The sequence below is a fragment of the Neovison vison genome, chromosome 4, assembly GCF_020171115.1.
Source record: "Neovison vison isolate M4711 chromosome 4, ASM_NN_V1, whole genome shotgun sequence".
Classification (NCBI taxonomy): domain Eukaryota; kingdom Metazoa; phylum Chordata; class Mammalia; order Carnivora; family Mustelidae; genus Neogale; species Neogale vison.
The window spans coordinates 17,462,806-17,487,963 of NC_058094.1; the positions used below are offsets into that span (position 1 = coordinate 17,462,806).

Sequence of the window (25,158 nt, forward strand, 5' to 3'; positions counted from 1 at the left end):
GCACTCTTCCCAGGATGATTATAGCTGCTGAATGAACAAATAGATCAACACACAGTTGCTAAATAAATGAATAAAAGAATGAAGCCCAGGAAAATTCTGGAGTTCAGACTTCAGGGTAGGGGTCACCGTTCCTCCTTTTTCACCTACACCTGTCCCTTTACTTTTCCACACTAATGAGGACTCGCCCTATCCCAGAGCTGCCATAACGGGAGTCTTGAAGGCAAAGAACCAAGGCCCAGCTTTGCATACTGGCTTCCCTTTTTGCTCTGCAGCTTTGGGCAAATTTCTTCACCTCTCTGAGCCTCAGTTTCCTCAAATGCAAACTGGAGATAATAACAGTCCTTATCTCACAGGGTTTTGGTGAGAATTAAATGAGAAAGCACCCGGAATAGAAAGCATTGTGCCTGGCCCACTAAAACAGTAAATGTTAGCAACCATGATAGAACACTGTCATTATTCTCTTTGTCAAGTACGTGGCGTCCCACTCAATCACACGGCCCTGATGGAGATGAGACACCTGGGGTGGGGGTCACCTCTCCGCCGGTCAAGACACCCTGCATTTATTTCATCAGAATATCCTTGAGTACCAACAAACACTTGTCATTCTATCTTTTCCTTTCCATGGGGCTTGGTTAATGTATCAGATTTCCCCTAAATCCCTGGCCTCTGATTTTCCCCCTAAGAGCTGTTAACTTCAGGTGCGTCCCCACTGACATCAAACTGAGCCAGAAGGGGGACATGCACACAGGAACAATCACAGCCTGGCTTTTCAGCACCCACAAAATTCCCACAGATCCCAGGTCCGGTTACTGTCAGCGATGCATCTCAGTCTTACTTGCAGATTCCCTTGGCGCCCTGCCTTAAAAGAATGTGTATACAGCTTTATATAATTTTCCCTTTAAACTTGAATCAAACCTTTATGTTAGTTCCATTCAAGCACTTGAGGGCTCCATTAATCTATTTTTACTTTTAAACATGCCATTTTACAAGATATTTATTCCACTTGGTTGTCATCCAAATGCTTTTTGACATTACTGCCCTGGGACTGAACTGCTTCAACTCAGGGCCCTCATAAATAGAAAATCACCTTTTGACTCAAGTCTTGAAGAGCTCTCAGAAGCTCACCCCCTTCACTACAACAGGCATTAATTTCTGCTCTACATAAAGGAGTGTGTGAGTGTGTGTGTGTGTGTGTGTGTGTGTGTGTGGTGTTTTAAGAGGGTAAGTGTGGGAGGTCTGAGCTATCCAAGGGATGAAGGGGAGGGATTCCTGCCCCTCGAAAACCTGCCCAAGGGGGCCTGCCTCAGACCCGAAGAGCTGCTGACTTGGACAGACGGAGAACGATCGTCAGGGACCAGGTAGGGGAAGAACTCAAGGGCCTGACAAGACTCAGTGGACCACCCCCCGGGCCGGCGGGATAATGCGTCTTTCAAAGGAGATGGGTCCAGGGAAAGTCATTATTCCCCCCGCCCGCCCCCAACTCCGGACAAACAAAAGGCCGTCCCCGAACAGCGGAACGCAGAGACCCCACTGGCTTTGAAGCCGATCAATCAGGTGGAAGCCCGAGCAAATCACAACTTGGCTTCCCCAAGTTTTCTCCCCAGCCTCACGAGCCACCCTCCTCCTCCGCCTCCGAGCTCCGCACAGCTACGGGGCCGAGGGGACCGTCCTGGGATGCTCACTGGTTCCCAACTTTCCGCTCCTCTCCGTCTCCGCAGCCTCCTGCACAGCAGCCGGGGAAAGGGCAAGTTGGCAGAGGCGAGGATACCAAGTCCTGCGGAAGCCACAAAGACGCCGCAACACCAACAAAGATGAACCTCTCTCGCGGGGCGGACGCCAGCGCCAGCTGCCGCTCCGGGGGCGAGCGTGGGCTCGGCTGGCAGAGGCGGCCGCGGGCGTGGGCCGGCCGGCCGCGGACCGCGGGGCCACCACCCCCAGCCCCCCCCACCCTGCCCCCGGCCGCCCCCCCCCCGCCCCCCGCCGGTCCCCTGCGCGGGCGCCCCGCCACCTGAGCCGGGCGTGGGGGCCGGTGCCGCGCTCCGGCCCTGCCCGCGGCAGGTAGCTCCGGCGGCCGCCCGCAGCCACCGGCGGCGACGAGAGGCGAGGCAGCCTCAGCCCACGGCGTCATGCTTCCTGCCACCACAGTACGGCGAATCGTCACCGGGAGAGGGGAGAAGAGGGGAGCGCGGGGGAGGGCGGGCAGCTCGCACACGCAGCCCCCCTGCCTGCCAAAGCCGCCGGGCCGGGCCACGTCCCGCCGGAGTCCCCGCGGGACCTGCCCCGTTTGCACAAAGCGCCGCGGCCGGGCCACGGAGGGAGGGAGACGGCCACGAAATAAATAAATAAAAACAGAGTCGGGTCTACGTAACGCCCTGTCGAAAGCGGACGCCATATTTTTTTGTGGCTTATGTCGACATAGGGAAACGTAGACATGTTTTTCCTCCTCCTCCTCCTCCTCGGTCTGGCTCCCATTTATCCAAACTTGTAATCAAAACTCTTTAAAAAAAAAATCGCCCCCCCCTCCGGATCCTCTGATTTCCTCCCACCCGCAAAAAGGGCCCGCACCGCCCCCCCTTTCCTCACCCCCACCCCCTTCCAATCACAAACCCGGCCAAGTCCCATTAACAACACATTTTCGGGAGCCGCGGCGGCGGCGGCGGCGGTGGGAAAGTTGGGCTGGAGTGGCCGGCGCCCGGCGTGCGGGGCTCGGGGCTGGCGGCGCCGGGCGGGGGGTGCCGGGCGCCGAGGCGAAGTTTCTTACCTGCGCCGGGGCTGGGGACGCGGGGACCCGGGCTGGGAGCGCGGAGACGCGGCACGGGCGTTCCAAAATGGAACTCTGCTGGCTCCCCCCACCCACTCCCCACTCCCCACCGGGCGCCGGGCTCGGGCTCCGTGGGAAAGAGGGGCACGGCCAGCCTGCCAGACAGACGGACAGGAAAAGCCCCCGTACGGGGAACAGTGGCCAAATTTTTAAAAAGAAGAAGAAAAAAAAAAAAAAAAAAGAAGGGGAAAAAAAAAAGGGGAAAAAAAATGTCTCGATCAGTGGGGAATCTACGCCAAAACCCACATGATCTGTAACGTCAGCATGCGTATTTGCATACGATACCACCACCCGAGCTGCCACCCGGGCTCGGGTTCCGCAGAAAGTTACAAAGTGAAATTCGGCCCCCTCCGGAGACGCCGGCGAAATGTCATTTTCAGGCGGGAGCTGGGTGGGGGGAGGCTGGCCCTAAAGGCGCTGGTTACTAGCCGAGGTTGGGGGGGGGCAGTAAATTAACTTAAAAGTCTGAGCCCAGTAACGGACTCGGAGGAATTTCTGCGAGGGGAGGAGGGGGAGGCGCGAGCGAGATCATTGAATATTAAGCACGACCCGGCCCGGCGGCCGCGGCCAAACCCTCCCGGTGCAATACCCATTTTCTTTATGAAAAGTTCAAGGTGTCACTGATGAGCTCAACAAACTGTTGATCCTGACCACGTGGAGTGGCAGACGGAGGGACTGCGGGGCGCGGCTGCTGGCCCTGAGCTGGCGGCATCCCCAGACCCCGCGTCCCTCTCTCGGCTCTAGGGGCCGCGCGCGCGGGTGGGGCCGCCACGCATCCAGGGCGCTGTCTGCCCTTTCTCCGCGTCTTTGGGCTCAGGGAAATAATAACTTTAAAAAAAATTTTTTTTAAAGCGAGTTACGTTTTGCTCCTGGAATAGTAATAAGAGGGCTTGGGGTAGGGAGGGTGAGAAAGAGCCCCCACTTATATAACGACTTGAAATTAGATGGCTTTTGCTGGGGAGATTCGGAGATTTGCGCTTGCGCCAGGTCTGAGGTTGGTTAAAGATCCTCAAACTTTTTCCCTTAAGAGCCAATAAACAAACAGACGCCCCGGGAGCTGACTTAAACTCTAGTCGGGCCGGCGTTCGCTGCGATTCTCAGACTCGGAGAAATGCACACCCCTGCGGCGCTCGCAGGGAAGTCCCTCGGAAGCAGGGCGGGTCACTTTCGGAACTGGGACTCCGGCGTTCCCGGCGGAAAGGGATCCCTAACCGCCACCCCCTGGCTCCCCTCGGGCGTTTTAGAGTAAAAGCCGGCCGGGATCTCGCCGCCCTTCGCCGGCGGCCTCGGTGCGGTGAGCTTGCGTTCTGGGCGCGGCGTTCCTGCAGCTCTGCTACGCTGAGGAGCCCTGAGGAATTCGGGATCCAGGGGACGCTTCGGAATCTCACGGGCAACCTGTCTGCGCCTCGCATTCCTGCCGGGACCGACCCATTTCCCCTCTAAGGGCATCTCGACGCTTCAGCCTTTCCCGGTGTGAGTTGGGCGCAAGCGCGCACGAGCGGAGCCGGGGCCAAGGGACGCTGTCTGGGGTCTACTTCTGACAGTCTGAGCGCAGCGAGAAAACAAAGGGAGCCTGGGGCTGGGAGGCTCTGCGGAGTCCCCGCCCGCCCGGAGGATTAGCAGGCTCGGAGCGTCGGGGCTTCCCGGCCAGTCTCTGCTCCGGGGAATTAGAACGAACTCTAGCGGCGGTTTGCGACTCAGCTCTGGGCGTCAGGGCAGCAACAGGTGGCCGTGCGCGGCGCAGTGGCCAGAGGCGAGGACGGGGACTGGGGTGGGGACGGCTGGCCTTGGGGGCGGACCGCGTGGCCAAAGCACTGGGTGACCTTTTGACATTTTAGTTTTTTAGGCTGGGGAGAAGAAACTGGCCGAAAGGTTTTTCTAGTTTCTCCCCTAGGGGCTCCAATTTCTCTAACGTAGCCCCACTGGGGCTCCAAAAATTTTGACAATAAAAATAGCTCATATGCAAAATTTTCTTGCTGGTCTGCACCTGTTTGTTCGGTTATTGCTCATGTGGGGGCTGTCTATTCGTTTTCGTAACGGCGTATAAAACAAGGTCCTGGCCTGGGAGGGGTCTCTTGGGTGATGTTCACAGACCCGAGAGGCGAATGACGCAGCTCTCAACGGACTCATTAAATAACGGCTTCCTTGATGACCAAGACCCAGATCGCGTCGCATCTTTCTCAATCTCATTTGATAACTTCTAAGATCCTAATGTATTTGCCATCAACATGAGAATCTAGGCATGTTGTTTTATTTTTCTTCCCTCGAGGGTGTGCCTGAAGCCTACAAGAAAAAAGTAAAAAAAGGATCCCCCACCAACTTTAATAATTTTGGTACTGCTTACTCTCCACTCTTCTAAGTCTTGATCGCTCTTAGCCTTCACTCTTCCAGGTCATTCCACTGCCATTCCCCCTTAAAAGTGCCTGTAGTTCTGTTCGGTTCCGTGGAAATTACGGAAACCTTAAGGAAACTATTCCCGTTTTGGGTCTTCACCTCCTTTTGATGGTTCATCACTTAAGATGGTTTTCTATAAGCCAAGGTTCCTGTGCCTCCACTGTGTTACCCTTGGCCTCTGGCTGGGTGAGAGATTAATGGGGTGGGAAGGGTCAGGGTTGAGCCAAGCAGGCTAGCCCTCGGCACTGCTTTCTGAGTTCCCACGTCTTCAGGGCACTTAAGTGTCACGGAAACCGTGAGGTTTCTGGTGGGTTGCAGTGTCTGCAAATTATTCAACGTTTAGCATGGACTGGGCTTGTGCTACATAAGCAGTAGTGAACAAAACAAGGGCGCCTTTGCATTGAGTGCCATGATTTCAGTTTGCTTTATGCGCTGGTGTAGACGGACCCTTATGTGATTCAGGAGCTTTGGAATCAGTAATTATAAGGGTGCTCTTTATTGGGTACTTTGTATGCATGTGCCAGTTGCTACTTAATCTTTACAACAACTGTACCAGGCAGTGATTCCCAAAATGTTTTATTTCAGGTCCCTTTAAACTCTCATAATTATTGAGGACCCCAAAAAGCTTTTGCATGTGTGAGTTATATACATACTGACATTTACCATATTAGAAATTAAACTGAAAAAAATTAAAACACAGAAGTTTACAGACACACTCTCTGTTAGCCGTCAGAACAATGACACCATTATAGGTCATTTAGCCTCAGGAAAACTGCTGTATACTTGTGAGAGCATGAGAGAGAAAAGGGGAAGTAATCTGCCCTATTCGGAAAATGACATTGACTTTGAGGGCGCCCGAAAGGGTCTTGGGGACCTCCAGGGTCCTTGGATCACATTTTGAGAGCTGCTGTTAAGGGAAGTTATATTATTATGCTCATTTTACAGATGAGGAAGTTGAGGCTCAGAGAAATGTCCAAGCTTACCTGAGGCAAATGGAGAGAACAGAGATTTAAATTGCGTTAACTACAGGTCTGACCCAGAGTTGGTAATGATTGCATGATTCCACCTTTTAGTAACAACCTGAGCTCTCCTTCCATGCATGCTCTCCAAGCCTAGAACAGTCTCTAGTGCTTCCCAAGACCACTTTTGTTAACAGCAATTACATTTTGAGGCTGTGCTAGGTTCAAGCCCTTCATATGTATCATCTCGTCAAATCCTTACCTACCCTGTGAAGTAATCTTTGTCATCTTATAAATGACAAAACTGCCATTCAGAGAGGTTAAGAAACTTCTCCAACTCACCCAGGCAGTAAGTCGTAGAACCTGGATTCATATCGTTGTCTAGTGGCTTTGAAACCAGGGAAGGACAAGAATCTATCCTTGTGTTTTATAGATATCTAGCAGGGAGAAAGCAGCTTCTGTTCCTAACTGGGTGAAAACCAGGCCTGGCTAGGAAGTCTTGCAAATTTAGCAATTGCAGGAGAAGAAGAAAAAAACAAAAACCCAGCATTATCCCTGTGGAACCCCTAATCTAAAGACAACAAATCCACACTGGTTTATAAAGCCAAAAGAAAAGTGGCAGAGCAGAAAGATTTGGAACTAAGATGTAAATAGCAGGATCGCCTCTTCCAGCTGTCTGATCCCTAGATAAATATTTTTTAAATGAATGAGAAAAGAAGCACAACATACAGAGATGCAAGCAAGAGAAAGGAAGTGATTATCAGCTGTCCAAGGAGGTACTGCTTTTAGTATTGGTATATATCCTTCCATATGTTACATTTCTTTAATTTTTCCATTAGGAGACTGATAGGAGAAATGAAAACTATTAAATATCAATTTACCAATGGTAGCATTGAACAGCCACTATTGGCAAAACTTTAAAAAAAAAAAACCAAGCAGAGTGTGACCTTTTGGAACATTCAGATTGCTTTGCCAAATACCTGTAAGTGGGAAGAAAACCGGGAGCTTGCTAGACAGATGCTGTTTCCCTTCATGCCTGCAGCCCCTTCCCCCATGGCTTGATACAGAATGTCTTGTGCCTTGAGATGGAATCCCATGCCAGTGGTGGGATGAAAGTTGGGGGCGGGGGGGACTTGATGTTTTCAAATCTATAGCAGGAGCTTGACTTCGCAGAAATCTGAAACTGCTTGGAGTGTAGAACAGAAAGTTTAGAGTGGGGAAAACTCAGAGCTTTTTACTTATTTGATTTTGTAGTCTGGTTTGATCCTTGCCTCATTCCTGTAGGGTAAGCCCATTTTACAGGGCAGACTACTGAGGCTTTTACAAGCTGCAGTGGTTGTATACCGTGTGCAGTGGTTTTCAAGTTCTCAGACTACATCCAGGACCATGTTTTAACTCTGGGTCTTGTTATTTCTGTGCCCTTCTTCAGCATTTGCTGTGGTACCCAAAGGGGACCAAAGCGTGGCCCTATCAGACTTTGTCCCCCTCTCTTGCAATATCCTGGAAGAGAATTATCACCTGGCAAGGTCTTTGTTACCATATGCTTTTTAATGTGCTTATCCATTTATTTGTTGTCTCTCTGCTATAATGTAAGATTCCTGTAAGCATGCACTTTGTTTCCTTCGTTACTGTTCATGTTCTTAAACCCGCTGGTGTATTATGTGTAGGTGCACAGTGAGTGACTGATGAGTGGATGGATGCATGAATGAATGAATGAATGAATGAAGTACACTCTTGTAAGGGCTCATCCAGTAATAGGGAGCCAATGCTATTTAAGATGCACACATTTACTGTTTACCTAGAATGATCTTTGCTGAGACCTTCATTTCCTGCACTCCAGGCTTCTATTTCTCCTGTGCACGGGCTTTGGTCTGGTGAGGAAGAGCATCACTGGTCAGTCAGTCCTCATTTGGATTCCCAGCACAAAAAGTGTTCACTCTGCATTGGTCCTTAGGGATCTGTTTCTCCAGCCAACTCATTCTACAGGTGAGAAAACTGAGGTTCTCTGTTGGGGGCAGTGCCCAGACCAGACCCCAAGTCTCCTAGCTTCTGACTTATATGAATTCCCATGCAGATTTGCTTACAAGCAACAAAGCCTCAGGTCTGCCACGAAGAAACAGAGCTGTGTCTTCAGTCGGTGTGCCAAGGAAAGATGTGCATAGCCAAGTATCATGGGGGGGAAGGCTTATGAGTTGGGGACAGGAAGCACCTGTTGCAAAGATGTGGTAGGAGGTGGATGGCAAGATGCAGTCATATGGACCCAAGACTTGGTCTTTGAAGTGGGGACGCCTGCTGGCTTACCTTGTAAGGTTTTTGTGAGCCTCCATGAGCCAACATGTGTGATTGTGCCTACTTACTCTTTACAATGAGCTTATGTTTGCATCCTGATGTATACATTGGTTAGTTGGTATAGCATAGAGATCTGGGGTTTGAATTCCAGTCCCAGTGCTCATTTAACTTCTCTAAATGTTAGTACCCTTATCTATGAATACTAAATGGGGATAATGATTAGACCTATCTCCCAGGGAGGTGGAGATAATTCATGTAAAGTACTGAGCTTTAGTGCTTGACCCACGGTGAGTGTTCAGTAAATGTTACCTATTATTATCATTTCTCATGTGAAAATCATACATAATAATCATTGAAAATGAAAATGCACATAAATAAAACATATTTGTTGGAAGAGTGCCTAAGTAAAAATAAATATATTCCATAAATAGGTAGCACTCAATTTTACCACCCTGAAGAAAGCACAATGCACATTTTGCTATATAGGTATGCCTGCGTTAAATTTAAAAAAAAAGTCTACTCTGTTTCAGACATGGTTCCTGGGATAAACTGCTTATTTTAGAACTAGATCATAAGTAACTATGTAATATATTAGGTAGTGATAAATTGCATGAATGTGGATAAAACTTTGTAGGTTAGAAAGAAATGGTCTCAAAAAAAAAAAAAGAAAGAAATGGTCTCTTTGTTGAGCTAATATTTGGGTGAGTAATGAAGGGAATCTGGTGGGAAGTACAAACATATTGTAAGTGGTCCTGTGAATAGTGAGCCCTCCATAGTGAAGGCGGCCCTTATATTATGGCTATTTTTTCTTGTCATTGAGAATTTAAATGCTTTGTTATATGTCACCTTTAATAGGACCACAATAATATTGTTCATTGCAAGATTGAACAACAACCAAAATAGCATGGCCCTAGAGTGAATGGGCTCAAATACGCCACAGTAACAACAACAACAACAACAACAAACCCTGATCTCAGTAATTTAAAACCACTTTATTTCTTGCTTTTGCTACATGTCCATGAAGAGTTAGCAAGGAGAATTCTGACCATCGCAGTCACTCAGGGACTCAGGCTAACAAAATAGTCAACACATGCATCAGACTTTGTCAATTGTTGAGCAAGAGAAAAAAAGATCTTGTACAGATAATTAAATGTTCAAAATGAAAGTACCTGCTATTCGATAATGTATCACTTTCGCTTACCACTCACTGGTCGGAACTGGTCACAAAGTTACTCACATGGAGCCATGAAAGTATTATGTGCCTGGAGATGGGGAGATTAGAAATATTTGTACTAAAACCATAGCATTAACGACTGCAAATAATAATGGCAATTCCCAGTTAGTGATCATTCACTATGTGCTAAACCCTTTCCATGGATCATCACAGCAACCCACATTTTATCTCGTACAGATACAGAAGCTGAGACTTATAGAGCTTAATCAAGTAATTCGCTTAACATCATCCAAATATTAAGTGGCGGATTTGGGATTTAAACTTAACTCTGTCTTGTTCCAGGCCATCGACACTCAAAACACATCCTCAACCACCATTGGATTGAACTGGCCTAGTACTATCGAATAGCAGGTACTTTCATTTTCTTTTTCCAACAGACAGCCTGTGTTGAATCATCCATGATTACTTCTTTAGGATATATTCCTAGATAAATATTTGCTGGGTTGAAATACACACATAATTTTAGAGTGACAACCCTCTGCAAAAAGGGAAAGTCTTAGGGGGTGTGGTACATAGTCTCCTAAGATGGCTGCCGTCAATCCTTTTCCTCCCTGTATGAAAATTATGTCACCATTGGGAGGTGGCGTTTATGTCCCCTCCCCTTGACTCTGAACTACTCCTGAGATTGCTTGGATGCAATGGGCGTGATATACTGGGACATCTGAGCCAGGCCTTAAGAGACTGGCAGTTTCTGTTTCCTTTCTCTTAGACTCCTGCTGCCATTCTATGAGAACCCCAGACTGCATGGAGAGGCGTCATGGAAGAAAATCATGCTAGGGACAATAACTCCTGTGATTTCTGGCTAACACCCAGACTATAGCCACATGAGTGCGCCATCTTGGATGCTGGTAGACTAACTGACCCTCCAGGTGACGACAGCTCTAGTTGACATCACATAGAGCAGAACCACCCAGTGTAACCCAGTCAGCTCACAGAAGTGAAAAATGATAACAAAATGGTAGTTGTTAAGCTCTACGAAGTTTGGGGGAGGTTTACTACACAGCAATAGATAACTAAAAAAGTGGGAGGTATTTTCTATGTATCTTCATTTGCGTATGTATCTGAATGTCCCAGATCCACTTCCAATGGATCTCTGCAGGAGGTAGCGTCCCGAGATCTTAGAGAAAGCCAAGACAAGGCCCTGGGGGCCTGTCTGTGATGCCAGGGCTGGCCTCTCTGAGTTAAATGCTTTTCCTAAATAAACTGTTTCTCACAAAACATCTGGATTCAGCCAGAGAACCACTGCGGTCCACAGGTCCCAGATGTGGAGCAGACGAATGCTCTTAGGTAATATTTACCAAGCATAGATACTCACTGAGTGCTGGAGTTAAGTCTCTGTTTGGTGTTTCTAAAAACTGAGGTTTCCCTCTTCAGAGACATGCGCTGTGAAATCCAGGTGCCCACTGTGTATGAGGCACCCAGAAATTTCTTTCATTTTGTTTCATTTAATTGTCACCACCTCCTGAGGAGGTGTAAAATCTCCTTCATTTGTTGGGGGAAACTGAGGCCCAGCAAGGTTTATGAATTATTCATGGAATGTTGCGCTAATGAGTTAGAAGTGGAACTTGCACCCAAGTTAGACCGACTGCGAATCCTGCCAGACTCCTATTCCACCCGTGTCTCCCAAATTGACTCATTTATAACCCACCTTCATGACTTCTGCCCCTGCAGCATATAGACCATCTGCAGAATTCTTTAACATTTTTAAGTTATACGGATTCACATTTGAAAATGCAAATATACTTATATAATAATAATAATAATAGCTTTTATCATCATGGAAAAAATCCAATAGTAATTGGAACAAATGAAAGGAAAAAAAATAATCTACAGAAATTAGTAGTGCTATTAATGTAGCCAGATACTGTTATTTGCAGAAGGTGGAACTTGGGAGAACGGTGTTAGAAAGGTGTTAAAGACAGATTACCTCCAAACTGAGAACTTTTCCTTGAGCTAATTAAAAGGCTGGAAAAAGAATTGGAAAGGAGTAACTTTCTCTCTGAGTCAGAGCTATTTACTGCTGTGTCCATGTATCATTTAAAACCATCTCGTGTCACACACATGTTACTGGCGACGACACGTGTCCCTTACCGCCGACATCTGTCTGCCTCTCACAGATCCATCAGTTATAATACTGTTCCTCTGGAAGCATAGGGTTAGTTTGAGGAACCCAAAATGCTATAGATACCAACTAACTCATTTTCCTGGCTCTAATTTCTGCCCTCATTATCCCTGCTGTCTCCAAACACACGCATCTTGCTAGGTCATTTCCCTGCTTCAAATCTTTGGTTGCTTCTCTGGAATGGCATGGGTCCTCCGGCACAAATGGGTCCCAACCAACTTTTCCAGCCCAGTCTTCTGCCTCTTCTAGCCTTGTCCTCCGAAGACTCAGCATCACTGGGTTCCTTGTCACTCCCCAGATGTGTTATGGTTTTTTCCATCCTTGTACACGCAGCACTCTCTACCTGGAATGCCTTCCCTTTTCCTATGCTTCAAGACTCAAATCGATTGTCCCTACCTTTGGAAAAACCACTCTTCCCGAGAGCGTGACACTGGCCTCTTCTGAAGTCCTACAGAATATTATCTTTTCCTTGAATTTGAATTATTCCTTTGTAATCAGATCCCTTCTTTGTACTTGCCATGCCCGCTTGATTGTAAGTCCCTCGTGGATGTATATTTTGCTAGGCATTTCTGTCCTACTGTCTTGCCTAACATAGGTTTGTGGTGGGTAGAACTCGGAGATGGCCCCAAGATTCCCAGCGCCTGGCTGCTCAAACACTAAGCTAGGTCCCTCTGTGAAAGGATATTGCAAATGTAATTAAAGTCACAAATCAGTTGACCTTAAAAATATGGAGTTTACAGCTTGCATGGAGCACTGGGTGTGGTGAAAAAATAATGAATACTGTTTTTCTGAAAATAAATAAATTGGAAAAAAGAAAAAAAAATCTGGAGTTTAGGAAGATTATCTGGATAGGTTTGATATAATCATTTGAGCCCTTTATTTTTTATTTATTTATTTTTTAAAAGATTTATTTATTTGTCAGAGAGAGAGAGTACAAGCAGGCGGAGCAGCACACAGAAGAGACAGAGAGAGAAGGCGGCTTCTTGCTGAGCAGGGAGCCCAATGCGGGACTCCATCCCAGGACCCTGGGATCATGACCTCAGTCGAAGGTAGCTGCCACCCAGGCATCTCATAGGAGCCCTTCAGAAGCAGACAGGTTTTTCTGGCTGGTTGAAGAAGGAGACGTCAGAGACATTCAAACAGGAGGGATGTCCCTTTTTATACAAGGGAGGTTCTCTGTGGCTGAATGGAAGGTTCCGTGTGGCAAAGACCTGACAGCCCCCTCTGGGAGCTGAGAGCAGAGAGCGGTTCCTGCCTGGCTGATCAGGAGACAACAGAGACCTCTCAGTCCTACAACCGCAAGGAAATGAATTCTGTCAGTAACCACAGCGGTTATTAGAAGAACAACCCGAGATTCCAGATTAGAAGTAGAGCTCTGGCCCCCACCTCGTTTGCACCCAGTGAGACCCTGAGCAGAAAAGCCAAAGGTACCACATCCAGACTTCTGACGTACAAGTTGTGTGATTGTGAATTTGTGTTGTTTTATGCTGCTCAGTTGATAGTAGTTTCTTACACAGCAGTAGAAGACTGATAAAAGAGAGATGCAGAGTAAATGCTGAATGAATACATGAATGGGAACATGCACTTTGGGTGGTCACAAAGGCCTCTCCTCATGCCCCTCCACGAGGAGGGGTTTTCGGTAGAACCTTCTGCCTTCTGCTTCTGTCTCTCAGTTTCCGGACATGGATAGCCCAGCTTCACACTTCCTCTCAGGGGAGCTGCTCCTGAAAGCCCACATCTCTTTAGTTCTGGATTTAGCACGGGTAGGGGCACCCCTCACAACACTGCCTTCATCTTTGTGAATACGTCAGCCTCCTGCTGGGATCTGGATAGACCTTTCACACAACCCACAGACTACCTTAGCCTCTTCCGGCTGCCATTACTAAACACCACAGACTGGGGGTTTTAGACAACATTCATTCATTTGTCCCCATTCTGGAGACTAGGGGGTCTAAGACTGAAGTGCCAGCGACGTGGATTTCTTTCTGAGGCCTCTTTCCTCGGCTTGTGGGAAGCTGCCATCTCATGGTGTGCTCACGTGACCTCTTCTTTGTGTGTGTGTTGGGGTGGGCCTAACGTCATCACGAGGGTCTTTGTAAGAGGGAGGCGAAGAGTTGGAGTCAGAGGCGATGTGACAATGGAAGCTAAAGGTCAGGGTCTTTCAGCTACAGCTAAGGAATGTAGGCAGCCTATAGAAGGAAGAAGCAAGAAAAAGGATTCTTCCCGGAGCCTCCACAAGGGAACGGAGCCTGCCAACACCTCAATGTTAGCTCCACAAACCCCTTTCTAGACTCCTGACCTCCATACCCGAGACATAATACTTCTGTGTCGTTTTGAGCCACTAGGTTTGTAGTAATCTGTGACAGAAGCCATAGGAGACAAATACTGTGGTATCAATGGCGCTGTTGAGGACAAGAAGCCTTGTAGATGGAACCCAAGGGTTCTGGACCTGTGTGGACCAGTAACTCGGGGGTGATGGATGATGGATCCCCAGAAGATGGCAGTGTGGACTGAAGACACAGAAGGTACCTACCCCCATCCCCACAGCCTCACCCCAAATTGATATCAGACTTCATGCATGCTTCCCAAAACTTGGCCCATCTCCCCAGGAGCTGAATTACTCTAGATGATTTCTGCCACATTGGCTGAATGGAAGCTTAAAATACAAATGAAATTGGATTATAGACATGAAAGACGCTTGAGTCTCGTATGCCTGAGGTGAGATTTCTGATTTATACCTGATGTGCACGTCACAGAATATGTCCTTTCCAGAGCCCTAGGAGTATCTATGGGGTAGGACCTGTATGGGTCTGCGGTCCTTTAAGAATTAACCGGAGGTAAGAAAATCAGAATGTTCAGTGGTTTTTAAAAAATTATAATTTTTTATTTTGAAACAGTTTAAGATTCCTAAGAAGTTGCAAACATAATACAGGAAGATCTCATGTCCTTCTTCCCCAGCTTCTCCCAATGATCCTGGTACATTTTTCAAAATGAAGAAGCTGGTGTTGGTACAATAATAGCACAGGCCTTATTACTATTATTTATGACTGGCTTTTACTAGTTTTTCTCCTGCAGTCTTTAAAAAAAATTTTTTTTTTGTCCTATGAAATTTGAGGTATAGTTTTTCACTTTGTAGTTATTTCTTTAATTAAGATTTTTATTTTGAGATAACTATAGATTCACAGGCTGAGGATCCCTTTTGTTGCCCTTGTACATCCATACCCCATTCTTTTCCTTGGCAAACATCACTGTGTTCATCTAACCCATAATTTTGTCATTTCCATTCTAGGATCTTCCATCAATGGAAGCTTACTGTATGTGACCTGGGGTTCTTCCACTCCGAATAATTCTTTGAAGATTCCAGCAGGTTGTTGCCTGTATCAATAATTGGTTTTTATTCTGGAGCCGTATTCTTTGTTATGGATGTGTTATAGTTTATTTAACCATTTTCTTGTTAAGGGACACCTGGGGCTTTTCTAGTTTCTGGCTCTTCTGAATAAAAATGCTGCAAACATTTGGTGTAAATCGAAGACTTCATTCATCTGGGATAAATGCCCAGGACTGAGATTGGTTGGTCCTATGATCTTTGAGTTTGACTTTGGGTTTTGTAACAAACTGCCAAACTGTTTTCTTGAGTGGTTGTACCATTTTATAATTCCACCAGCAATGTCTGAGTCAGTGACCCAGTTTCTCTGCATCTTCACCAGCATTTGGGGTTGTAAACACTTTTTAGTGCAAACACTAAAAATATTTTAGATTTCTGATAGGTGTGTAGTGCTATCTCATTGTGGCTTTAATCTGCATTTCCCTAATGGCTAAGGATAGTGAATATCCTTTGATGTGCTTATTTGACATCTGTACCTTTTCTCTGGTGAAATATCTCATTGTGTCTCTTGCCCTTTTCTAATTAGATTGTTTTGATACTGTTGCATTTTAGGAAGTCTTCATATCCCCTGACTAGCACTTCTGTGTTGGGTGTATGGTTTGCAAATATTTTCTCTGACTCTGTAGCTCTTTTTTTTCATACTTTTGACATGGTCTTTCACATAACAAAATTTTTAATTTTGTTGAAGTTCTATATTTAATTTTATTATTATTATTATTATTACTATTACTATTATTATTTAGTTTTCAAGTATTTGGAGATTTTTCTATTATTTCCGTAATTAATTTCCAGTTTGGTCCCATTGTGTTTGGAATCTTTTGCTTCCCACCTTCCCTGTGGTTGTTTTTTTTTTTTTTTTAATTGAAAAATAGTTGACCCACAGTGTTACATTAATTTCAGGCATACCGCAGAGGAATTCAATGACTCTTTACCTTATGCTGTGTTTGCCAGATCGACAGAGTTGCTTTTCAATGAAACAGGACTCTCTAAAGGAAAGTGGATCAAAACTCATCATCTTTGGAGCACTTGTGAGGAGAATTCCTGAAGCTGCTCTGATAACTGGAGAGCTCCAGGGATTCCGCAAAACTGGGGATGAAGCAGCTGGTCCTTCTCTGACGTGCTCCTGGGACGTGGCTCTGGTAAGTGCCACGGTGGGTGACTGCGCCCTCAGCAGGCCAGACTTCGCACTGACAGCTGGATGACTCCCGGGAGGATCTGGAAGGCCCACCCCAACTGGGGCCAAGTGTAGGACTCTCATTTCCCTTCCAGTTTACCTCCTGCCTGTGGAAAATACTCAATTACATTGTTTTGAAACAACCTCACATTATAGGGACAGTATCACTGCCTTTTTTGCTCACTGCTGCATCTTTGAACACTTGGAATTGGGTCTGGATCTGGCATATAGACTCTCAACAGATGTTTGTTGAATGAATAAACTACATAGTTGTATTCATTGAACTCTAAATGTTGCTAGGCAGGGACTGTTTCTGTGGTACTGCATCTCTAAGGCTTCCTCCAGAACCAGGCACATAGTATGTGATCAATAAAATCTATCGAACTGAGTTGCTCCTGAGATATCCCTTAATTCCTTAGAGGAGTTGCTGTGGCCCTGTGGTGAGGAGCAGAGTTCAGAGTCAGGCAGTCCTGAGTGTGAATACCATCTCTGATGTTTTCTCTCTGAGGTTCGTGTGGCAAGGGCAGGTCCTTGACCCTCTGTATCCTTTGTGAAAGATAGGACTAAGGATACTCACTGAGTTACTTCAGTCCACTGGTTGTTGAGAGGGTTAAATTGAAGGCCCATAGCATTTAATAAATGGCAGCTGTAAGTACTGTTGTTGACGGGATGTCTAATTTCCCTTTCTTATGCAGATAATAATGCCCACGCCACTCAGCTGGGTTTCACACGACGCTATGTCAGGCAGAGCTGGACAGGGCTTGAGCTGTGTACCTAGACAGTCATCCTTTGTCTAGAGCCTATGGACGGTGACGTGGGTACTTTGAGACTTACCTGCAGGTTGTAGAAAAGCCCACTGGAAATCCTAATCCATCCTTGATGAGACTATGTTGTGTGTGTGTGTGTGTTGGGGTTGGGGGTTCTCATTACATGCTGATGAACGAGGATTGATAGTCACACACGACTTCCAGAGAGCAATGAAGTGATTATTATATAATACATGCTATCTGGTAGACAAAGAATTTCAATCCCTAGACGTTGTGAAAGGAAATAAACCCAAGGGGCCTAAATGTTGCTCCTAAATGACTCACGGTCTTTCCCTGATGGCCAGAGCAGAGAGATAATGAAGCATAGTGGTTAAGGACAGGGGCTCTTGACCCAGATCTCTGGGAATGACATCCCGACACCTCCACTTACTAGCTGTGCTGCCTCTGGCAAGTTACCCTTCTGCCTCTTTGTCCTCGTCTGTAACATGGAGATATGGTGGTAGTGGCCATGTAATTAAGGGTGATCATGAAGACTTAATGAACCAATCCATGTAAAGAGCTTGCAGCCACCCCAGGGCCTGGTGGATGCTAAGACGTGGGATCTACCATTATCGGACAATCCCAGTTGCTTTACCTCTCTCACGAGTGTTGTCCCCCAGCCAAGGTCCTGGCTCCCCCTCTCAATGCCGCTCAATGTCGCCATGTTCTCCTGACTCAAGCTGGTTGTGGGGTAGAGGTGTGGACCCAGCCCTCACCTGGCGTCAGCCATGACAGTGTAAAGGGAGGATGACCTCAGCCCCAGCAATACTTCCTGATGAACACTGGCTTCTATTTATACAGCCCAGCCCTGGGCTTGCTCAGAGGATGCCTGCATTATGTATCTGGTCATCAGCTTGTCAGTCTCCCGAGTCTGGAATCATCCTCTGCTGTCATCAAGGGGCCTGGGATTGCAATGTGTTGGAGCTGAGAACCGAACCTCAAAACCTCTCAAACGTACAGACAGATGCAGTAGCAACCATGACCCAGGTAGGAAAGATGGGAAAGCCCAGTATTGGGGAGCCCTTGCCAGTTTCCAAAAACGTCTACAGACTCTGCCTCTGTCTTTCCCCTTTCACTGTGGTCTCTTGCTCAGACTCTATGAGGACCTCCTGATCAGTCCTTCTTCTTGTATCTCCGGGCATCTCCAATCTATTCTCTAGAGCAGGAGTTGGCACAATTTCTCTGTAGAGGCCAGATAGAAAATATCTTAGCCTTCACAGGCCGCAAGTCTCTGTTTCAACTGCTGAATTCTCCTATTACAGCAGAGACACAGCCTTAGAGGATGCATAAATGAATCCGGGCCACTGTGTCTCGATAAAACTTTACGTGTGGCTGCTGAAATGTAAATTTCACAAAATTTTCATGCATCAGGAAATGTTCACCTTTCTCCTCTTTTGTTTTTTTTTTTTAAAGGCAACTTAAAAATACTAAAACCATTCTTTTCTCTCTCTTTTTTTTAAGTTTACTTCTTTATTTATTCAACTCATCTCTACACCCAACATGAAGCTCAGACTCACGACCCCCAAGATCAAGGATCACATGCTCTTTGGACTGAGCCAGCCGGGCACCCCTAAAAATGTCCAAACTGTTCTTAGCTTGTGCACTGTCCCTAAATAGGAGGTGGGTTGGATTTGATCCATGGGCCATTGTTTGCCTAGGCTCGCTCTAGAAGGATTTTTCACAAATGCATTACAACTGCTATTACGGCTGCCACTGCTGCATGGCCGTCTGCTGAGTGTGTATGAGGCACCGGCACCAAGCTAAGAGCCCCCCCGGGGATGCACTTGAACCTCACACACAGTACCAGAGGCATTATTTGCCTCCTTATTGAGAGCATAGGGCTTCCCCCCGGCACCCAGCCAGAAAGTGGGAGAGCCAGGACTTGAAGCTGGCGTCTGAGTCCATGCCCTGCTCTGCCCTGCTGTCACACCACCTTGTGTAGGACCACAGTGGCTTCTCTCTGCTTCTAGAACTTACCCCATGGCCCTTCCCATGGTTCCGGGAGGCTCAGGATGTTTTCATCCCCCTTATACCTCGAGCTCTCCCCTCCAGCTCGCTGATCCCCGTCATTTTTATTGTCTTTTGGTTCCTTGAACTCTCCAAGTTTATTTCTGGCTCAGACCTCTCACCTGCAATGCCCCTCCCTTCTCTGTTGGCTAAGCCGATGCCTGTGGGTCTAAGCTTAAGTGTCCCTGTCTCAGGAAGGCCTTCTGTAACCCCAGTGGGATTCTGCCTGGCAGAGTCAGTTCTCCGCTGCTGCAGGATTTATGACAACAGGCGACTGCCTCGGTCTGTAGTGATTTCATGTCCTTCTCCCCGGCTAGACTGGAACCCCATGATACACAATGGTGGGGGTGGGGGCTCGTGGCTGGACACACCTCATTCATATATATTGTGAGCTCACAACTGACCCAGAGTAAGTGCTCTACGAATATCGGGAGAGAGAATAATAACCAAATGCACTCTGCCTCTTAACCCTCTCCGTCATTCCTGGAAAGTGGTTATCACTACCCCCACCCTCAGCCTTATTACAGTCGGAGAAATCTGGATTCAGAACCATCAAGTTGCTTTTCCAAGGTGACAAAAACAATAGTCAAATTCAAGGTCTCCGATGCCGTGTCCAGTGACGTTATTAATATGCCACGAACATTCCTTTACAATTATTCATACATGTGTGTATATTTATATAGATAATTTTTTTTTAAGTAGGCTCCACATTCAATGTGGGGCTTGAACCCATGACCCTGAGATCAAGAGTCACATGCTCTACCAACTGAACCAGCCAGGCACTCTATATAGATAAATTAATTTGGGTGAAGTTGCCTAAATTCAGAAGGTCTGTAATGGGATGGGGCACTTCTCTGTTTCAGTCCTGTCTCCTAGCCACCAAGGTCCCTTTCTAAAAGCAACTGATGGTGCCCTTTTCTTCTCCATCTTTTTAGAGACCACCTCTGCATATCTAGGAAAACATCTGTATTGATCCTCCTCCTTCCCATATTTGACATAATGGCAGCATAACATACATGCCATGACTACTTTTTTTTTTTCTTAGCAATATCCTACGTATTCTGACATATCCCTGAAGCTAGAGCTTTATTCTTAATTTTTTTTTTATGGCAACGGAGTATTTCATCATATGCACATTCCACAATTTCTTTAACCATTCCCCCATGACAGACATTTGGGTTGCTTCCAATTTTTTTGCTGTTACAAACAATGAGTAACTTTGTAAATATGTCAATTCACACATGTGCCAGTATGTCTGAAGGATAACATTCTAGAAGTGGAACTGGTGAGATAAAGGGCATGCCACGATTTTTCCCCCCTCTCTAACGTCTGTCTGTTTCGAAAGCATGACGCATCATTTCTAAGATTCACACTGACCATGACATTTGGACCACGATTATGTTGGGTCAGTGTCTAGAGAGAAGCTGGTGGAGGGGGGTGCTCCCTTCCTAGGGGGATCTGAGAATCGGCCAAGTGCATTCTCCCTCCCCTGCCCCCCAACACACACCACCCCTCCATCCTGGCTCTTCAATTAACTCTCACTCCTGTGGACTCAGTCTTTGAAAGGCAGGCAGCATCGTCTGGTAGAATCAGCCTGGGATCCAAGATCAAACACGCCTCAAATAAAGGACCTGCTCTGCAATTTATAAGCTGTGTGACCTAGGAAAAGTGACTTCGCCTTTTGAGTCTCAGTCTCCTCACCTATGAAATGGGACAAATGACTCTACCAGCCCATAGGGTGGTTGTGAGGTGGAAATAAACCAATCCACATGTCCCAGCCAGCCGACAACACAGGCAAGCAATTTGTTATTATTATTATTATTAATTTGGATGTCTTAGAATCTCAAATGACAGATGTCGGCTAGACAGGGAAGGGTTAAAGGAGCGAGGATGGGGGGAGTTGGGAGGGGGAAGGAAATGGGGCAAGGCAGCTTCAGTCCCAGCAGACAAGGGGTCAGTCTCAGGCCAGGAGGTGCCAGGGCCAGGGGTGAGAAGGTGATGTAATAGCTCCAGAGATAACCTTCATTTGTTTCCCAGCTTAGCTCGAGCCAGCTGGGTTAATGGTTAAGTGAGTGGAGCCTGCATTGTGGGTGAGTGTGGTAGGCCTTCCTGCCTACTCGGGGGCTGAACATTGAACGTGGCCAAATTAAAAGCATCCTCTCGAAGTGAAGGCTCCTGAGTTTTTCTCTGCTGGAAGTGCTGCGGAGACTGTAACCAGGAGCCGGCTCCCCCTCCGCTGGGGAGAAGCTCTTGATATCTGCGGGGATATCATTGCTGCTGCTCTTGGGGTCCCTCTGTCCTCTGTAGCAGCCACTGTGCATCAAGGGCCAGGGACGGTGCTAACAAACGGACATTCATGTTTCTCTTTTCGATAACACCTTGTGGGGGATACTATTCCCATTTTGCAGATGAGGAAGACTGAGGCTCATTGACGCTCATTGCCTCAGATCATACCATGAGTAAGCCGGGAGCTGGAATTTGCACCTAGGTCTCTGTGACACTCCCAATCCATATCTTGGCCCACTGCTCTGTAACTCGAGTACCCTCACCACCTGGAACCCCGCCTCTCCGTCAGCATCACCTCCCGGTGCCACCACCATCACCGCCATGATTACAAGCATTATTACTGTCAGTTTCACATGTATCATCTTGATAATATTCCTAACGTGCGATGAGTATCGTAAGTCCGTTATCTTCATTTACTGGATGTATTAAGTGAGTTACTGTATGTGTATAAGAACAGTAGAGCTGGGCAACCCTGGGGTCTAGTTCTGCTCCTCCCCCAGCACCCCCCACTATCATCCGTGTGGGAGACAGAATACAAGCCATGCAAAGTGTGGGCTCAGGAATTGGTTTGCCTGGTTTCAAGTCCTGGCTCTATGCTGATTGTCAGTGGGATAAACTGGTTGGTGTCTCTGAGCCTCAGTTTCCTCACCTGTAAAACGGGGACATCATTACCCTGATCAGTGTGGCTGTCGTGAGGTTGCAATGAGATGCGTGTGAATTGGGTGCAATCCCAGGTCTGTGGGGACATGTGGAGAAATGGCAGTGGCTAACTTCTTAGTATATTTTATTAGGCGGCTAACTGTTCCAAGCCCTTCTCATTCTTCTGTGACCATGTCTGAGGAAAAAGGCTGAGAGATCTCAGAGCTGCTTAACCTCACCCTGACCCTCTCCTGGTCTGACCCGGAGACTGCATTTGGCCATCGGAGTCACGTGAACAGGAGACAAAATCCTTGGTGGTGTTTGCAGAGCCAAATGGTCAACATGTCTGCTGTCTCGGCTGCTTTCTCTCTTTTCTTGGCTTCAGAATTTCCAATCCAATGACTTGGCTGGGTATCCTCAGATTTCGCTGTGAGAGTAGATTTTGCAGGCTTTTCCCAGTGGAGCCCTTGCTGGAGATGTTCTCAGGCCAGGAAAATTCTCCCCTTCCCTCCCCTTCCTTCTCCTCCCTTCCCTTCCCTTCTCCTCCCTTCCCTTCCCTCGTGTGCCAATGCCATTTACATAAAGGATACAGTGAAAGAGACACCATGGTTGAGCTTCCTAGATTCTGTTCTGTATTCAAAGGTGCCAAGGACTTCTGGCTGTACCATGAGGGTCTAGTTTAATGTCTCACACCCAAAGTACCCACAGTCCAGGGTCCGGAAGACAGAATGGGTGGGTCTGTGCAGAGCCCATGGCTCTCTGAGCAAAGAGCTTATCAGCACGTGGCTCCTGGTGTAAGTGGAGGGTTTTCTCCTTCACCCAGACCTCCAGGGAAAAAGGGAAGGATGGAAGGAACCGAGCAGTCCTTGCTACTCCTGACTCCGGGGGAAATGGAGGGTCGACGGAGCACAGGGCAGGCTCGGGTACTGTTCTCCAAGGGGTGCATTTCCTGGTCTATCCACCACAGCAGTGAGATTGTGACTGATGGCATTGAGCTCAGTGACCCTGTAACTCCCGCTACCCCTGACTCACTCCACCCAGGAGAGGTGGTGCAGCCAGGTGGGGATGCACTGGTCTGGAGTTGAAGTGACCTGGTCTTGAATCCTGGCCCTTCCCCTTATTATCCGAGTGATATTAGGAAAGTTACTTAACCTCTTGGGGTCTCAGTTTTCTCAAACACAAAGTTGGGGGGGGGATCACAATATCCACTTGGTAACTGTATGGGGGTATTGAAATGATATGGGAATGGTATAGACATAGGACGTTCAATAAGAGGAGGTGAGTGCTCGCTTCGGCAGCACATATACTAAAATAAGTGGAAATGATTTACATTAAAAATGAAACAAAACTAAACAAACCAAAGCTCTCACGGGATTCCTTTCCCTTGTGGTCCTGAAAAGGAAAACTGAGCAGCTGAGAACAACAGAAGTCCAGATATGGGGTAAACGAAAGTCGGTTTACCCCACTGTATTTACAGCTCTCTTATGAAGCAGACCTGGGCTGAACTATTCATTCTCTGCTTCCTGAACAACGATGAAGCTCATGGCCAGGGGCTACCAAAAGAAGGGCTGTTCTCCTGGGTCCTCCTGATCTCCTTTGCTGTCTTTGAGCTGGTTCTGGGTCTTCCACTGATCCATTCCCACACTTACATCTGTCTCTGCCCATTCATGCCAGAACAGCTACTTTCTTGTGACAGCTAATGAAAGAGTTACAGAGAATTCTCGGTCTCCCCGTCTTGTAATTCCCAGCTTCAAAGAACGGAGTCTCCCCCAGCACCATGCCTGGAGCAGCTGAGATTTATGTACCTATTAGCAACTATAAGGATCCAGGCAAGTGCTGGCTGCCCAGATCTCAGTTTTGCACAGTGTCTGCTCTATCACTTGGTGTATGCAGTTAGAGCATTTTTTTTTTCAAAAAAACCTTTAATTTTGAAATAATTATAGACTCACAGGAAGTTTGAAAAGATACTACAGAGACGACTCTTGTACCCTTTACCCAGTTTTCACCAATGATTGCATCTTATGTAAGTATAGCCACCAGGAACTTGACATTGATACAATGTATGTCTATCATTCTGTGTCATGGATCACAGGTGCAGGTTTGTGTAACCACTGCCACAATCAAGATGTGGAACTAGTCCATCACCACAGTGATCTCTCTCTTGCTTCCCCTTCATAGTCACACCTACTCCCTGTCTCCACCGTCCCTAACCCTTGCTACCACTAATCTGTTTTCCAAACTGGCATACACTGGAGACTCCATCAATTGTTATGCTAAGATAGCAGGTGTAAGCTGTGGTGTTTGGTCCCCTAATTAAATGTTTTATTTCTAGGTGGTGGTGTTGGTGGAGGTATGGGTGTGTGGCTGGGAGTGTGGCTGAAGGTCTTAATGAAGCTCTTTAGCTGTCTGAGGGCAAATTACCTTCCCAGGGCTGCCTGAGAGAGTCTCCTTTGGTCTTTGGAGTATCCTGCTACGCAGATCAAATCATTCTGTACCCATTCCTGCTTGCAGTACGATACAGCAATCTGGAGTACAGGTTTTTTGTTTGTTTTGTTGTTGTTGTTTTTACATTTTATTTATTTGAGAGAGAGAGAGAGAGAGCAGAAGCAGGGAGAGCGGGAGAGTGGGAGAGGGAGAGGGAGAAGCAGACTCTCAGGGAGCCCTGATAATGCAGGGCTTGAGCCCAGGACCCTTGGGATCATCACCTGAGTTCAAGGCAGATGCTTAAGGAGCTGAGTGATCCCAGGCGCCCCTAGAGGACAAGTTTAAGAACAATTCCTTGTTTTGCATCTACCGCAAACCACAGAGCTGCCCTCTACTCCCATCGCAGCAGAAACCTGCAACCAGCCAAGTCACCACTGACTCTTCCTTGCTACATCCTGCCCTTGAGAGTTTTCCAGAGTCCTGGGGCACCTCTTATCCTGCCCTCACCCTCACTGTTGCTGGGTCATCTCACCCCAACCATGGGGCTTCAATAATCACTCAAGGTGATGACATCACACTGTTTAATTTCTCAGATCATTATTCCCCATTCTGACCTGG

General features: G+C 47.1%; 1 protein-coding gene, 1 long non-coding RNA gene and 1 pseudogene across 3 annotated transcripts in view; 2 read left to right on the forward strand and 1 right to left on the reverse strand.

The window, feature by feature from the left end:
• Positions 1 to 3,475, reverse strand: part of ZHX2 (zinc fingers and homeoboxes 2) — a 156,065-nt gene extending 152,590 nt beyond the window's left edge. For both annotated transcript variants that reach the window (XM_044245017.1, XM_044245018.1), the window contains exon 1: positions 2,762 to 3,475. The gene's annotated coding sequence lies outside the window, so the exon portion shown is untranslated. The remainder of the gene's footprint in view (positions 1 to 2,761) is intronic.
• A 182-nt stretch (positions 3,476 to 3,657) lies between these two features.
• On the forward strand, positions 3,658 to 15,333 carry LOC122904332. Its single transcript, XR_006384185.1, has 6 exons — positions 3,658 to 4,294; positions 8,015 to 8,160; positions 9,980 to 10,048; positions 14,165 to 14,344; positions 14,429 to 14,537; positions 15,109 to 15,333. It is a non-coding gene; the product is annotated as an uncharacterized LOC122904332 (long non-coding RNA).
• An 842-nt stretch (positions 15,334 to 16,175) lies between these two features.
• LOC122905298 overlaps positions 16,176 to 25,158 on the forward strand; it is a 44,572-nt pseudogene continuing 35,589 nt past the window's right edge.